The sequence below is a fragment of the Pipistrellus hanaki genome, assembly GCF_964339955.1.
Source record: "Pipistrellus hanaki genome assembly, chromosome: 15".
Classification (NCBI taxonomy): domain Eukaryota; kingdom Metazoa; phylum Chordata; class Mammalia; order Chiroptera; family Vespertilionidae; genus Pipistrellus; species Pipistrellus hanaki.
The window spans coordinates 32739865-32748392 of record NC_140517.1 but is presented as its reverse complement, the minus strand read 5'-3'; positions in this window follow the sequence as shown (position 1 = coordinate 32748392).

Below are 8528 nucleotides of genomic sequence, written 5' to 3'. Positions count from 1 at the left end.
CTGAAATGTAGTACTACACTCTGTAACACAGTTGAGAGACAATGTTCCCGAGCTGCCTCTGTTTATAACAGTGTGTAGGAAGTTGTTTGATAAAGTGGGCAAAGCTTATACTTGGACCAGAAGGAAGAATATAGGAAACTAAATGAAAACATGGATAATTCAGAGAAAATGACTGTAAACAGATGAGAACTGGTTTAGAACAGCTCAAAGAGATTCTCCAAGTCAGTTCATAGTGTAGCAAAGGTAGATAAGATCTGGGTAATCCTTAATTCGAGTTAGGATCACATGAAACACTGTATGAATCCTGTATTCTTTACTTAAAAGAGACTAGAGTGGTAAATGTGTGTTATACAAGGCAGAATACCATTGAAATAGAGAAAGAAACACATTCGGCAGCTTTGGAAAGCCTTACACTTCACTGTAATGTAGTACTACACTCTGTAACACAGTTGAGAGACAATGTTCCCGAGCTGCCTCTGTTCATAACAGTGTGTAGGAAGTTGTTTGATAAAGTGGGGAAAGCTTATACTTGGAACAGAAGGAAGAATATAGGAAACTACATGAAAACATGGATAATTCAGAGAAAATGACTGTAAACGGATGAGTACTGGTTTAGAACAGCTCAAAGAGATTCTCCAAGTCAGTTCTTAGTGTAGAAAAGGTAGCTAAGATCCGGGAAATCCTTAATTCGAGTTAAGATCACATGAAACACTGTATGAATCCTGTATTGTTTACTTAAAAGAGACTAGAGTGGTAAATGTGTGTTATACAAGGCAGAATACCATTGAAATAGTGAAAGAAACACGTTCAGCAGCTTTGGAAGGCCTTACACTTCACTGAAATGTAGTACTACACTCTATAACACAGTTGAGAGACAATGTTCCCGAGCTGCTTCAGTTCATAACAGTGTGTAGGAAGTTGTTTGATAAAGTGGGCAAAGATTATACTTGTACCAGAAGGCAGAATATAAGAAACTGTATGAAAACATGGATAATTCAGAGAAAATGACTGTAAACAGATGAGAACTGGTTTAGAACAGCTCAAAGAGATTCTCCAAGTCAGTTCATAGTGTAGCAAAGGTAGATAAGATCCGGGAAATCCTTAATTCGAGTTAATATCACATGAAACACTGTATGAATCCTGTATTGTTTACTTAAAAGAGACTAGAGTGGAAAATGTGTGTTATACAAGGCAGAATACCATTGAAATAGTGAAAGAAACACGTTCGGCAGCTTTGGAAGGCCTTACACTTCACTGAAATGTAGTACTACACTCTATAACACAGTTGAGAGACAATGTTCCCGAGCTGCCTCATTTCATAACAGTGTGTAGGAAGTTGTTTGATAAAGTGGGTAAAGATTATACTTGTACCAGAAGGCAGAATATAAGAAACTGTATGAAAACATGGATAATTCAGAGAAAATGACTGTAAACAGATGAGAACTCGTTTAGAACAGCTCAAAGAGATTCTCCAAGTCAGTTCATAGTGTAGAAAAGGTAGTTAAGATCCGGGAAATCCTTAATTCGAGTTAAGATCACATGAAACACTGTATGAATCCTGTATTCTTTACTTAAAAGAGAGTGGAGTGGTAAATGTGTGTTATACAAGGCAGAATACCATTGAAATAGAGAAAGAAACACATTCGGCAGCTTTGGAAAGCCTTACACTTCACTGAAATGTAGTACTACACTCTGTAACACAGTTGAGAGACAATGTTCCCGAGATGCCTCTGTTCCTAACAGTGTGTAGGAAGTTGTTTGATAAAGTGGGCAAAGATTATACTTGTACCAGAAGGCAGAATATAAGAAACTGTATGAACACATGGATAATTCAGAGAAAATGACTGTAAACAGATGAGAACTCGTTTAGAACAGCTGAAAGAGATTGCCCAAGTCAGTTCTTAGTGTAGAAAAGTAGTTAAGATCCGGGAAATCCTTAATTCGAGTTAAGATCACATGAAACACTGTATGAATCCTGTATTCTTTACTTAAAAGAGACAAGAGTGGTAAATGTGTGTTATACAAGGCAGAATACCATTGAAATAAAGAAATAAACACATTTGGCAGCTTTGGAAAGCCTTACACTTCACTGAAATGTAGTACTACACTCTGTAACACAGTTGAGAGACAATGTTCCCGAGCTGCCTCTGTTTATAACAGTGTGTAGGAAGTTGTTTGATAAAGTGGGCAAAGCTTATACTTGGACCAGAAGGAAGAATATAGGAAACTATATGAAAACATGGATAATTCAGAGAAAATGACTGTAAACAGATGAGAACTGGTTTAGAACAGCTCAAAGAGATTCTCCAAGTCAGTTCTTAGTGTAGAAAAGGTAGCTAAGAACCGGGAAATCCTTAAGTCGAGTTAAGATCACATGAAACACTGTATGAATCCTGTATTCTTTACCTTAAAGAGACTAGAGTGGTAAATGTGTGTTATACAAGGCAGAATACCATTGAAAAAGAGAAAAAAACACATTCGGCAGCTTTGGAAAGCCTTACACTTCACTGAAATGTAGTACTACACTCTGTAACACAGTTGAGAGACAATGTTCCCGAGCTGCCTCTGTTCATAACAGTGTGTAGGAAGTTGATTGATAAAGTGGGCAAAGATTATACTTGTACCAGAAGGCAGAATATAAGAAACTGTATGAACACATGGATAATTCAGAGAAAATGACTGTAAACAGATGAGAACTCGTTTAGAACAGCTGAAAGAGATTGCCCAAGTCAGTTCTTAGTGTAGAAAAGGTAGTTAAGATCCGGGAAATCCTTAATTCGAGTTAAGATCACATGAAACACTGTATGAATCCTGTATCCTTTACTTAAAAGAGACTGGAGTGGTAAATGTGTGTTATACAAGGCAGAATACCATTGAAATAGAGAAAGAAACACATTCGGCAGCTTTGGAAAGCCTTACACTTCACTGAAATGTAGTACTACACTCTGTAACACAGTTGAGAGACAATGTTCCCGAGCTGCCTCTGTTCATAACAGTGTGTAGGAAGTTGATTGATAAAGTGGGCAAAGATTATACTTGTACCAGAAGGCAGAATATAAGAAACTGTATGAACACATGGATAATTCAGAGAAAATGACTGTAAACAGATGATAACTCGTTTAGAACAGCTGAAAGAGATTGCCCAAGTCAGTTCTAAGTGTAGAAAAGGTAGTTAAGATCCGGGAAATCCTTAATTCGAGTTAAGATCACATGAAACACTGTATGAATCCTGTATTGTTTACTTAAAAGAGACTAGAGTGGTAAATGTGTGTTATACAAGGCAGAATGCCATTGAAATAGAGGAAGAAACACATTCGGCAGCTTTGGAAAGCCTGACACTTCACTGAAATGTAGGAATACACTCTGTAACACAGTTGAGAGACAATGTTCCCGAGCTGCCTCTGTTCATAACAGTGTGTAGGAAGTTGTTTGATAAAGTGGGGAAAGCTTATACTTGGAACAGAAGGAAGAATATAGGAAACTACATGAAAACATGGATAATTCAGAGAAAATGACTGTAAACGGATGAGTACTGGTTTAGAACAGCTCAAAGAGATTCTCCAAGTCAGTTCTTAGTGTAGAAAAGGTAGCTAAGATCCGGGAAATCCTTAATTCGAGTTAAGATCACATGAAACACTGTATGAATCCTGTATTGTTTACTTAAAAGAGACTAGAGTGGTAAATGTGTGTTATACAAGGCAGAATACCATTGAAATAGTGAAAGAAACACGTTCAGCAGCTTTGGAAGGCCTTACACTTCACTGAAATGTAGTACTACACTCTATAACACAGTTGAGAGACAATGTTCCCGAGCTGCTTCAGTTCATAACAGTGTGTAGGAAGTTGTTTGATAAAGTGGGCAAAGATTATACTTGTACCAGAAGGCAGAATATAAGAAACTGTATGAAAACATGGATAATTCAGAGAAAATGACTGTAAACAGATGAGAACTGGTTTAGAACAGCTCAAAGAGATTCTCCAAGTCAGTTCATAGTGTAGCAAAGGTAGATAAGATCCGGGAAATCCTTAATTCGAGTTAATATCACATGAAACACTGTATGAATCCTGTATTGTTTACTTAAAAGAGACTAGAGTGGAAAATGTGTGTTATACAAGGCAGAATACCATTGAAATAGTGAAAGAAACACGTTCGGCAGCTTTGGAAGGCCTTACACTTCACTGAAATGTAGTACTACACTCTATAACACAGTTGAGAGACAATGTTCCCGAGCTGCCTCATTTCATAACAGTGTGTAGGAAGTTGTTTGATAAAGTGGGTAAAGATTATACTTGTACCAGAACGTAGAATATAAGAAACTGTATGAAAACATGGATAATTCAGAGAAAATGACTGTAAACAGATGAGAACTCGTTTAGAACAGCTGAAAGAGATTGCCCAAGTCAGTTCTTAGTGTAGAAAAGGTAGCTAAGATCCGGGAAATCCTTAATTCGAGTTAAGATCACATGAAACACTGTATGAATCCTGTATTGTTTACTTAAAAGAGACTAGAGTGGTAAATGTGTGTTATACAAGGCAGAATACCATTGAAATAGTGAAAGAAACACGTTCAGCAGCTTTGGAAGGCCTTACACTTCACTGAAATGTAGTACTACACTCTATAACACAGTTGAGAGACAATGTTCCCAAGCTGCTTCAGTTCATAACAGTGTGTAGGAAGTTGTTTGATAAAGTGGGCAAAGATTATACTTGTACCAGAAGGCAGAATATAAGAAACTGTATGAAAACATGGATAATTCAGAGAAAATGACTGTAAACAGATGAGAACTGGTTTAGAACAGCTCAAAGACATTCTCCAAGTCAGTTCATAGTGTAGAAAAGGTAGATAAGATCTGGGTAATCCTTAATTAGAGTAAAGATCACATGAAACACTGTATGAATCCTGTAGTCTTTACTTAAAAGAGACTAGAGTGGTAAATGTGTGTTATACAAGGCAGAATACCATTGAAATAGAGAAAGAAACACATTCGGCAGCTTTGGAAAGCCTTACACTTCACTGAAATGTAGTACTACACTCTGTAACACAGTTGAGAGACAATGTTCCCGAGCTGCCTCTGTTCATAACAGTGTGTAGGAAGTTGTTTGATAAAGTGGGCAAAGCTTATACTTGGACCAGAAGGAAGAATATAGGAAACTACATGAAAACATGGATAATTCAGAGAAAATGACTGTAAACAGATGAGAACTGGTTTAGAACAGCTCAAAGAGATTCTCCAAGTCAGTTCTTAGTGTAGAAAAGGTAGCTAAGATCCGGGAAATCCTTAATTCGAGTTAAGATCACATGAAACACTGTATGAATCCTGTATTGTTTACTTAAAAGAGACTAGAGTGGAAAATGTGTGTTATACAAGGCAGAATACCATTGAAATAGTGAAAGAAACACGTTCGGCAGCTTTGGAAGGCCTTACACTTCACTGAAATGTAGTACTACACTCTATAACACAGTTGAGAGACAATGTTCCCGAGCTGCCTCAGTTCATAACAGTGTGTAGGAAGTTGTTTGATAAAGTGGGCAAAGATTATACTTGTACCAGAAGGCAGAATATAAGAAAATGTATGAAAACATGGATAATTCAGAGAAAATGACTGTAAACAGATGAGAACTCGTTTAGAACAGCTGAAAGAGATTGCCCCAGTCAGTTCTTAGTGTAGAAAAGGTAGTTAAGATCCGGGAAATCCTTAATTCGAGTTAAGATCACATGAAACACTGTATGAATCCTGTATTGTTTACTTAAAAGAGACTAGAGTGTTAAATGTGTGTTATACAAGGCAGAATACCATTGAAATAGTGAAAGAAACACGTTCAGCAGCTTTGGAAGGCCTTACACTTCACTGAAATGTAGTACTACACTCTGTAACACAGTTGAGAGACAATGTTCCCGAGCTGCCTCAGTTCATAACAGTGTGTAGGAAGTTGTTTGATAAAGTGGGCAAAGATTATACTTGTACCAGAAGGCAGAATATAAGAAACTGTATGAAAACATGGATAATTCAGAGAAAATGACTGTAAACAGATGAGAACTGGTTTAGAACAGCTCAAAGACATTCTCCAAGTCAGTTCATAGTGTAGAAAAGGTAGATAAGATCTGGGTAATCCTTAATTAGAGTAAAGATCACATGAAACACTGTATGAATCCTGTAGTCTTTACTTAAAAGAGACTAGAGTGGTAAATGTGTGTTATACAAGGCAGAATACCATTGAAATAGAGAAAGAAACACATTCGGCAGCTTTGGAAAGCCTTACACTTCACTGAAATGTAGTACTACACTCTGCAACACAGTTGAGAGACAATGTTCCCGAGCTGCCTCTGTTCATAACAGTGTGTAGGAAGTTGTTTGATAAAGTGGGCAAAGCTTATACTTGGACCAGAAGGAAGAATATAGGAAACTACATGAAAACATGGATAATTCAGAGAAAATGACTGTAAACAGATGAGAACTGGTTTAGAACAGCTCAAAGAGATTCTCCAAGTCAGTTCTTAGTGTAGAAAAGGTAGCTAAGATCCGGGAAATCCTTAATTCGAGTTAAGATCACATGAAACACTGTATGAATCCTGTATTGTTTACTTAAAAGAGACTAGAGTGGAAAATGTGTGTTATACAAGGCAGAATACCATTGAAATAGTGAAAGAAACACGTTCGGCAGCTTTGGAAGGCCTTACACTTCACTGAAATGTAGTACTACACTCTATAACACAGTTGAGAGACAATGTTCCCGAGCTGCCTCAGTTCATAACAGTGTGTAGGAAGTTGTTTGATAAAGTGGGCAAAGATTATACTTGTACCAGAAGGCAGAATATAAGAAAATGTATGAAAACATGGATAATTCAGAGAAAATGACTGTAAACAGATGAGAACTCGTTTAGAACAGCTGAAAGAGATTGCCCCAGTCAGTTCTTAGTGTAGAAAAGGTAGTTAAGATCCGGGAAATCCTTAATTCGAGTTAAGATCACATGAAACACTGTATGAATCCTGTATTGTTTACTTAAAAGAGACTAGAGTGGTAAATGTGTGTTATACAAGGCAGAATACCATTGAAATAGTGAAAGAAACACGTTCATCAGCTTTGGAAGGCCTTACACTTCACTGAAATGTAGTACTACACTCTATAACACAGTTGAGAGACAATGTTCCCGAGCTGCTTCAGTTCATAACAGTGTGTAGGAAGTTGTTTGATAAAGTGGGCAAAGATTATACTTGCACCACAAGGCAGAATATAAGAAACTGTATGAACACATGGATAATTCAGAGAAAATGACTGTAATCAGATGAGAACTCGTTTAGAACAGCTGAAAGAGATTGCCCAAGTCAGTTCTTAGTGTAGAAAAGTAGTTAAGATCCGGGAAATCCTTAATTCGAGTTAAGATCACATGAAACACTGTATGAATCCTGTATTGTTTACTTAAAAGAGACTAGAGTGGTAAATGTGTGTTATACAAGGCAGAATACCATTGAAATAGAGAAAGAAACACATTCGGCAGCTTTGGAAAGCCTTACACTTTACTGAAATGTAGTACTACACTCTGTAACACAGTTGAGAGACAATGTTCCCGAGCTGCCTCAGTTCATAACAGTGTGTAGGAAGTTGTTTGATAAAGTGGGCAAAGATTATACTTGTACCAGAAGGCAGAATATAAGAAACTGTATGAAAACATGGATAATTCAGAGAAAATGACTGTAAACAGATGAGAACTGGTTTAGAACAGCTCAAAGAGATTCTCCAAGTCAGTTCATAGTGTAGAAAAGGTAGATAAGGTCTGGGTAATCCTTAATTAGAGTAAAGATCACATGAAACACTGTATGAATCCTGTATTGTTTACTTAAAAGAGACTAGAGTGGTCAATGTGTGTTATACAAGGCAGAATGCCATTAAAATAGAGGAAGAAACACATTCGGCTGCTTTGGAAAGCCTGACACTTCACTGAAATTTAGGAATACACTCTGTAACACAGTTGAGAGACAATGTTCCCGAGCTGCCTCTGTTCATAACAGTGTGTAGGAACTTGTTTGATAAAGTGGGGAAAGCTTATACTTGGAACAGAAGGAAGAATATAGGAAACTACATGAAAACATGGATAATTCAGAGAAAATGACTGTAAACGGATGAGAACTGGTTTAGAACAGCTCAAAGAGATTCTCCAAGTCAGTTCTTAGTGTAGAAAAGGTAGCTAAGATCCGGGAAATCCTTAATTCGAGTTAAGATCACATGAAACACTGTATGAATCCTGTATTGTTTACTTAAAAGAGACTAGAGTGGAAAATGTGTGTTATACAAGGCAGAATACCATTGAAATAGTGAAAGAAACACGTTCGGCAGCTTTGGAAGGCCTTACACTTCACTGAAATGTAGTACTACACTCTATAACACAGTTGAGAGACAATGTTCCCGAGCTGCCTCAGTTCATAACAGTGTGTAGGAAGTTGTTTGATAAAGTGGGCAAAGATTATACTTGTACCAGAAGGCAGAATATAAGAAAATGTATGAAAACATGGATAATTCAGAGAAAAT